Raw genomic sequence first — 6,691 nt, 5'->3', positions numbered from 1 at the left:
GGCAGTCTTTGGCTCAGTGTCCTCGTCCAGAGTATGTTCATCTTAACAGGTCTGGGCATATAGGATAGAACATAGATATTGAGGGATACAGGAGTAAGGCAGTGGTCCGAGTTACAAAATCAACTTGCCGTTCTTTTGGGAAAAGCTAAAGTTCTGAACTTCCTTACTTACAGCAAAATTGTCTGGCCATTTTGACAAATGAAATAGTCAAGTTTTCCTTGAAGAACCCATGTTACCTTGGATACTGAAGAAGATTCCAGAACAGTCTCATTAGCTTCCACCTTTCACCCCATTTACAGATACCATACCTTGAGTTGCACCTTCTGGAGCCTGGGAAGCAGTCAGAGAACTTGTGACCAGGCTGAGGGAGGGACCTGAGATTTGATGACTCTGCAAGTTTGGGTTCAGCTGAGTAGGTCTGGGAATGAAAGACAGAGACATGCCATTTCTGTTGACCAGCTTCAAGGCAGATGGCCTGATTTCAGGTTTCAGCTTGGTATCACCTTCACCAGGATCTAAGTGTTCTGAGCGTTCTACTAAGTGCAGTGTTCTAAGGTTGCATTGGCTGGAAACGTGTTTGCCTGGCACTTTGAAGAGAAGAGGAAGCTCTAATCCATCTTAGCAAGTAGGATAGTGCAGGGTCTTTATGGACAAGGGGCCAGGAAGCTCTATGGTTTCATGGTCACAGGGTATACTTGAAGCCCTTTGACAGTTTGTGAAGGTCGCCCTCCCCTATGACCTTGGCCACAGGGTCCAATTTTGACTTTGGTTTCATAGGATTGTCATGTTCCACTTACACTTAGTCAGAAAAAGAATGTATGTATTCCGTTGTCAAAGGCAGTAGATCATACACACACCTTAGGCAACGTGGGAGGGTCTTATGCTCTCTTATGCAGACTGGATGGGTTATTCCCCTGTGCTGCTTCCTTTAGTGAGGAAAACATCTGAAGTCCATTTAGTAAGAAAGTGAGGGCCTTTTCACACAATATTAATATCTAAGTTTCCCTTGGGGAAGCCAGGAAGGACTGAAACAGCCTTTGTCTTTGGGACCTCTGACATCCCTTTCAATGAAGTGGAAAGTAGTAAAATAACCCGGAGTTGGAGCTCTGGCACCCTTGTGAGAGAGACAATCACAGGGACCCTACTGGGCAAAGATGAAGGCCTCAATCCCTTGGACAAATGGGGAAAATCCCATCTACCCTTGGTTAGAAGGTGAATGTCCCTGGTACCTTGGGAAGTAGAGAAAGTCCTAGCACTGCTCATCAGCTTCAAAGTCTTCATGATTTTAAATATCCATAGGTTGTTTTGAATCTGGCAGAGACCAAGCAGCAACCTCAGCCTTTTTAAAACAGCCTGGATTGCCATCCATGTCCTGGTCTTCTCCTGTAGTTTGTCTTCAGTGTTCTGGACCTGGGTAGAAATAATGGGGAACATTCATTTAGGGTGACAGGATTGAACGCAGACGGCTTGGTGAACAGGTTCTATTCATTTCTCTCTGGCTCCTGGACTTCAAGAAGAATGGAGGAATGTCTTCTTCATCAGAAGATTATACTAAGCATAATTGATCAGAAGAGTTATGTATAAGACCCTATTAGGCAGAAGGTGATGGTCAGGCCACATTCTTAGGAAGAATATCTTAGGCCAAGCAGATATGGTAGGACCATTCCAGAATTCCTTGGGCAGGTGACTGTCCCTCTTACCTTCTTCAGTGAAGGGAAGGTCTCATTACTGAATGTTGTTTCAAGTATATTTTACAGTGTATCTCATCCATATTTTGCTTACAGTCATCAGTCGGTGGGTACAATCTTAGTACTCAGCTTGGACGACTGTCATCTCCAGTAGTTTGTGTTAAAATGCCCAGATCTTGGAGATCTAGGAAAGAATAATAGAGTCACATGTTCTCTGGTTACTGAATTGAACATAGATGACATGGGTCCTACACTTTGCTTGTTACTCTGCGGATCAAGGAGATCCAGCTAGTGTGGATCTATATCCCCATTGTTCAAAGCACGTATTTATCATCCTCTCTTGGTGAGTGTGCAGAGTCAGCAGGGAAAATCAGATACCATCTTGGACAAATGCTAAGACCTGTACTCTCTTGATGCGTGGGGGTGGGGTATGTGGCGGGGGATCCCATACCATGTAGAGGGCAAGTTGACTTGTCTCCCATACCTTCTTCTCTGCTGTGAGGCCTAAACATTTCTTCAACAGCTTCCAATGATCTGTCACAGTGTAAGATATCCATCAGTTTAAGATGTCTTCAGCGGAACCTTCAACAAACTGGGCAGCAATGTTAGTATTTGTGACCAGCATGTGTGGCCCTCCCATGCTAGACTGCCTCCTTGGGGTTGTCCTCAGCCAAACAAATCTGTGCAGGAGGATGACATCGTACCACTTCTGATGTCTAGCCTGAAGGCAGTGGCCTGGAATCCTTCTGCATTCTCAGATTGTGTTCTGAGGACTCTAACCACAGTGGACCACCTTGGTGTTAAGGGGGAATTCTCCTGAGTAGTTTCCCTCAGGGAAAGTCCTGAGCCCTACCCACACTTGGGTCAGCTATGTTAGATAGGAAATCTTGAGCAGGAGGAGAAAGTCTCTTGCCCCAGACTTCAGAGAGTAAAAAGTAATAGAAAGATTAGGGAGAAGAAAGAAGATTCCAAACCCACTTGAGCAGTAGGTAAATAAATGGAGCAGGTACCTTGTGCAGTGGAGGAGCATTAGGCCTCCTGGACAGGGCATTTCCTCCTCAGATTCCGGCTCTTCATCAAAGTCTAAAACAGTCCATTGGAAACTCCGTGAAGTTCTTGAAGGAATCTGAGCATTTTTCTGACATGCTGGTTAACTGTATCTGTCTTGGTGACCTCCTCAAGCCTCACAGGTGTTGGCACATAGGGTGTGTCCTCACTATTTCCTGTGACAAGCTTAAAGGCAGGTTATGTGAGTTCCTTGCTCTGGGACCTCACACCAGAGTGGTCTGAGGTTCCTTTACCTTAGGAATATTTTTCTAGTCTCCTATTTCACGACCCCAGCTCCCAGTGAGTAAGAATGTTTAAGGTTGTGTCAGCTAGTGGTAGATCTGTGGTTTCCATGTAAATAAAGGGATGCTCTGGAGATCCAAAGGACAATGAGTAAAAGGCATGATGCCCTCTTATTCAAAAGGAAACATCTAGTATCACATTGGACACATAGAAATGTCAGAATTCCCTAGGTTAAAGACAGTAGGTCTTATGCCTTTTTGGTCAGAGGATAATGTCCCCAAGGCCACATTGTTAAGAGAGGAAGGATTGACCCTCACTATGACATTGAATTAGTTCTGATGAATTCTTTCTTTAAAAAAGAATGGGAGTTTTCTAGGGAAGAGGAGAGTTCTGATACTCTCTGTCCATCTCTTCTGAGGCTTATTTGTCAAAGGGAGACATTCTGAACTTCCTTATTCAGGGAGGAAAATTCCCTGGCCAGGATTGGCAGAACTGGAAGATCCAGTTTTCTCTTGGGCGAAGATGAAGGTCCAGTTAAACTTGGGGATTTGAATAGGTCTCCCGAATTGCCTCAGTAGCTTTCAAGTATTTTTCCCAGTTACAGTTACCTGGAAGAATCTTCAGGAGTCCAGGCAGCAGTCAGGGTATTTTGATGATCCCTCAAGGTTGTGTTCAGATGAGCAGGTCTGAAAGCAAACGATGGGGACATTCCATTTCTGTTGACCAGGATAAAGGCACAGGGCCTGAGTTCTGCTTTTAGTTTGGCATCATCTCCCCTATGAGGTAAAAGCAGAGTGTTCTGAGGACACATTGGTTGCAAAAATATTTCCCTGAAACTTTGGTCAGAGAGGGAGTCTCTAAGATCATCTTAGTAAGAATGGCAGTTATGAGGTTACCGTGGTCAGAAGGGGAAGCTCTAAGGTACCAGCAGTTGAAGCGTGTCTGCTTGTAGCCCTATTGAGCACAAGGTAAAGGTTGACATCCCCCTTGGTAGCAAGGCTCCGTTCTGAAAACCATTTCCTCACAAAGAGTTGTCCCATTTCTACCCTAGGCAGAAATGCAATGCCTGAAGTCCCCTTGGTTGAAGGAAGTAGACCCTACATAGTCTCTTGAGCAGAGTATGATAGTCTTATGCTTCCTTTTTCACACCCAGTGGATTAGTGTCCTTGATCTGGAGTTCCTTTAGTGAGAGGGGAAAGTCTGAAGTTCATTTGGTAAGAATGAGTGAGGGCCTGTTCGTAATATTAATGTTTAAGCCTCCCTTGGGCAAACTGAGTAGGTCTGAGATCACTTTTTTACTATGAAAGGGTCTGATATCCACTTCAGTGAAGTAGGAAAGAGTAGGGTAGCTTAGGAGAGGTAGCTGTGGCATCCTTGTACAAAAGGGAACCTCAGAAACACAACTAAGTTGTAGATCTGACCTCCCTTTGGCAAGTGGTCAAAGTTACATAATCCCTGGCACAGAATGTCAATGTCTCTGGTACCTTGTGCAGTGGAGAAAGTTCCCTGAAGTTCTCGTCACCTTGTAATGCTTCATAGTTTACGACATCCATCTCTTGAACTGACTCGTCAGGTGACCAGGTGCAATCTCAGCATTCTTCTAACAGCATTTTTCACTGTACCAGCTTTTGTCACCTCAAGTTTGTGTATAGCTAGCTCTGGGCAGAAATGATGGGGCCATTCCATTTCTGGTGACTGAATTAAAGGCAGGTGACTTGGGTTTCAGGCTCTGTTACTCTTTGGTGCTGGGAGCTAAAGCCGAAGTTTATGGGTGTCTCCTTATCCTGGGGGCCTATTACTGCAAAGCCCCTGTTGGTGAGAGGGGTAGATGTGAGGAGCAGAAAAGGGTGGGGAAGTTTAAGGCCACATTTTTTTTTCAGAGGGAAAGATGTCAGGCAGAACAGTAAGGTCCTAGAACCCTGAAGGTAGAAAATGAAGGTCTCCAGCTCCCTTGTGCAGAGGGAAGAAGGTCAAGGCGATACCTCATTAGCTTCCAACTCTTCCTTATAGTCTACAATAACCATATCTTTAGGGACTCGGGCATCTTGGCAGCAGTCTGAGAGTTCCACTACATTGGATGCAGTCCCTGGATCTGTGCTCTACACAAATTTTTGTTCAGCTGCACAAGTGTGACATGGAAGTTGGGGGTCTCTCCTTTTCTGGTGATCACTTTGAAGGTAGATGATCAAAGTTTGGGGCTTAGATTTTTACTCTTCTGCCCTGTGACAGCAATCCTGAATTGTCTGAGGACTCTTCACAAAGGCATTTTCCTGACCACCCAGGTCAGAGGAGGAAGGTATTAGGGCCTTTTAGGTAGGAGGTAGGTCTGAAGCCCTCATGGACAGAAGGGGATGCTCTGGAACTCCCCTGGTCAGAGTGTGTAGAACTGAAGCCCCGGGGAGAAGAGAGTAGAAGTGAGACACCCCCTCCCTTGTCTGCAGGTCCTTTAAGCATTCATTTAGCAGAAAGGCAGTGATAGAAGTCCCTTTGTTCAAAGAGGCTAGAACATGAGGTCTGAGGGTCTCTGGTGCTGAGGGTGTGGGTCTAAGGTCCATGTTTGGCAGACTGACTAGGACTGGGTCCTTTTGAATAGGAAGAGGAAGATCTGAAGCCTGCCTACTTCATAACGGCTTTATGACTTTATTCAATTCAATGTCTAAGCCCACATTGGGCAAATGGAAGGTCTGAGGTCCCTTTTGACTCTTCGGGAAGCCTTCATCAAAGTTGGAAGTAGTGAGGTCCCTTGGAAAGAGCAGAAGACGTGTAGACCAGGTAAGGGAAATTCTGAGGCCCTCTTGGGTAAAGGTAAATGTTTCTACCCTCTTGGCCAGAGGGGGAAAAATCTCACTGTTTTAGACACAAGGTGAATTGTCTCTCATACCTTGTGCAGTAGAGAAGGTTCTAGCATTTCCTCATGAGCTCCACGTCTCCCTCACAGTTTAGGAACTCTGTATTCTTAGTAGAATCTTCCAGAGTCCAGGCAGCAGTCTTAGAATTGTTGAAGAGCTTGGCTAGGCAAGAAGCTAGGTTGCTTCCTCAAGTTTGTGTTCAGGAAGCTGGGTCTGCTCAGTAATGGTTAATAAATAGTGCTTAGGTGGTTAGAAAAGTATATTAGTTACATTTCTGTTGCTATGATAAAACACAATGACCAAGGCCACTTACAGAAGGAAGAGTTTATTTGGCTCATGGTTCCAGAGGGAGAGTCCATCATGGTGGAGGAGGCATGGCAGGAGGTGGTGGGAGCAGAAAGCTGAGGACTCACATCTTCAAGCAAGCACAGGAAGCAGAGAGAGCCACCCTGGAAGTGGGCAAACTACATATTCTCAAAGCCCACCCCTACTGATGTTCTTCCTCCAGCATGGCCACACGATGCTCCATGGTTTTAAAGGCTATGCCTGAGATGCTCTTGAGTCTTTGGGGAAAGGTGTGAGATATGCTTGTGCCAGAGGGATAGGATTGGGGCACCCTCGGTCTTTGGGAAAGGTTGGAACCCTGGGGTTTTGAAGTGTAAGGTGTAAGGTTTGCTTTGTCAGAAAGGCAATTCTGATGCCACTTAGTCAAGATGGTAATTGATGAGATTTCCTCAGGCAAATCAGGGAGGCCCACGAAACTGTTCTACAAGGTGGAAAGTCCTAGGCCATATTGGGAAAGTAAGGGGGTAAAAGACTCCCTTGGGTCCAAGTTGGAACATGTAAGGTCACTTTTGGAAGTCA

The 6,691-nt window shown here is 45.5% G+C and overlaps 1 long non-coding RNA gene across 2 annotated transcripts; it reads right to left on the bottom strand.

Moving 5' to 3' along the window:
- Positions 1–6: 6 nt before the first annotated feature.
- Positions 7–3,660, bottom strand: LOC115070056. Of its 2 annotated transcripts, none has more exons than XR_003849258.1 (4): positions 3,587–3,660; positions 2,173–2,270; positions 1,230–1,410; positions 7–418 (listed from the first exon to the last, which is right to left on the bottom strand). It is a non-coding gene; the product is annotated as an uncharacterized LOC115070056 (long non-coding RNA). The 2 variants fall into 2 exon arrangements; XR_003849257.1 differs by lacking the exon at positions 3,587–3,660 and adding an exon at positions 2,699–2,776.
- Positions 3,661–6,691: the final 3,031 nt, after the last annotated feature.

Source organism: Nannospalax galili, unplaced genomic scaffold (genome assembly GCF_000622305.1).
Source record: "Nannospalax galili isolate Female #2095 unplaced genomic scaffold, S.galili_v1.0 scaffold1555, whole genome shotgun sequence".
Lineage (NCBI taxonomy): Eukaryota > Metazoa > Chordata > Mammalia > Rodentia > Spalacidae > Nannospalax > Nannospalax galili.
The sequence above is the reverse complement of the archived record's forward strand: the minus strand, read 5'-3'. Positions and strand labels throughout refer to the sequence as shown.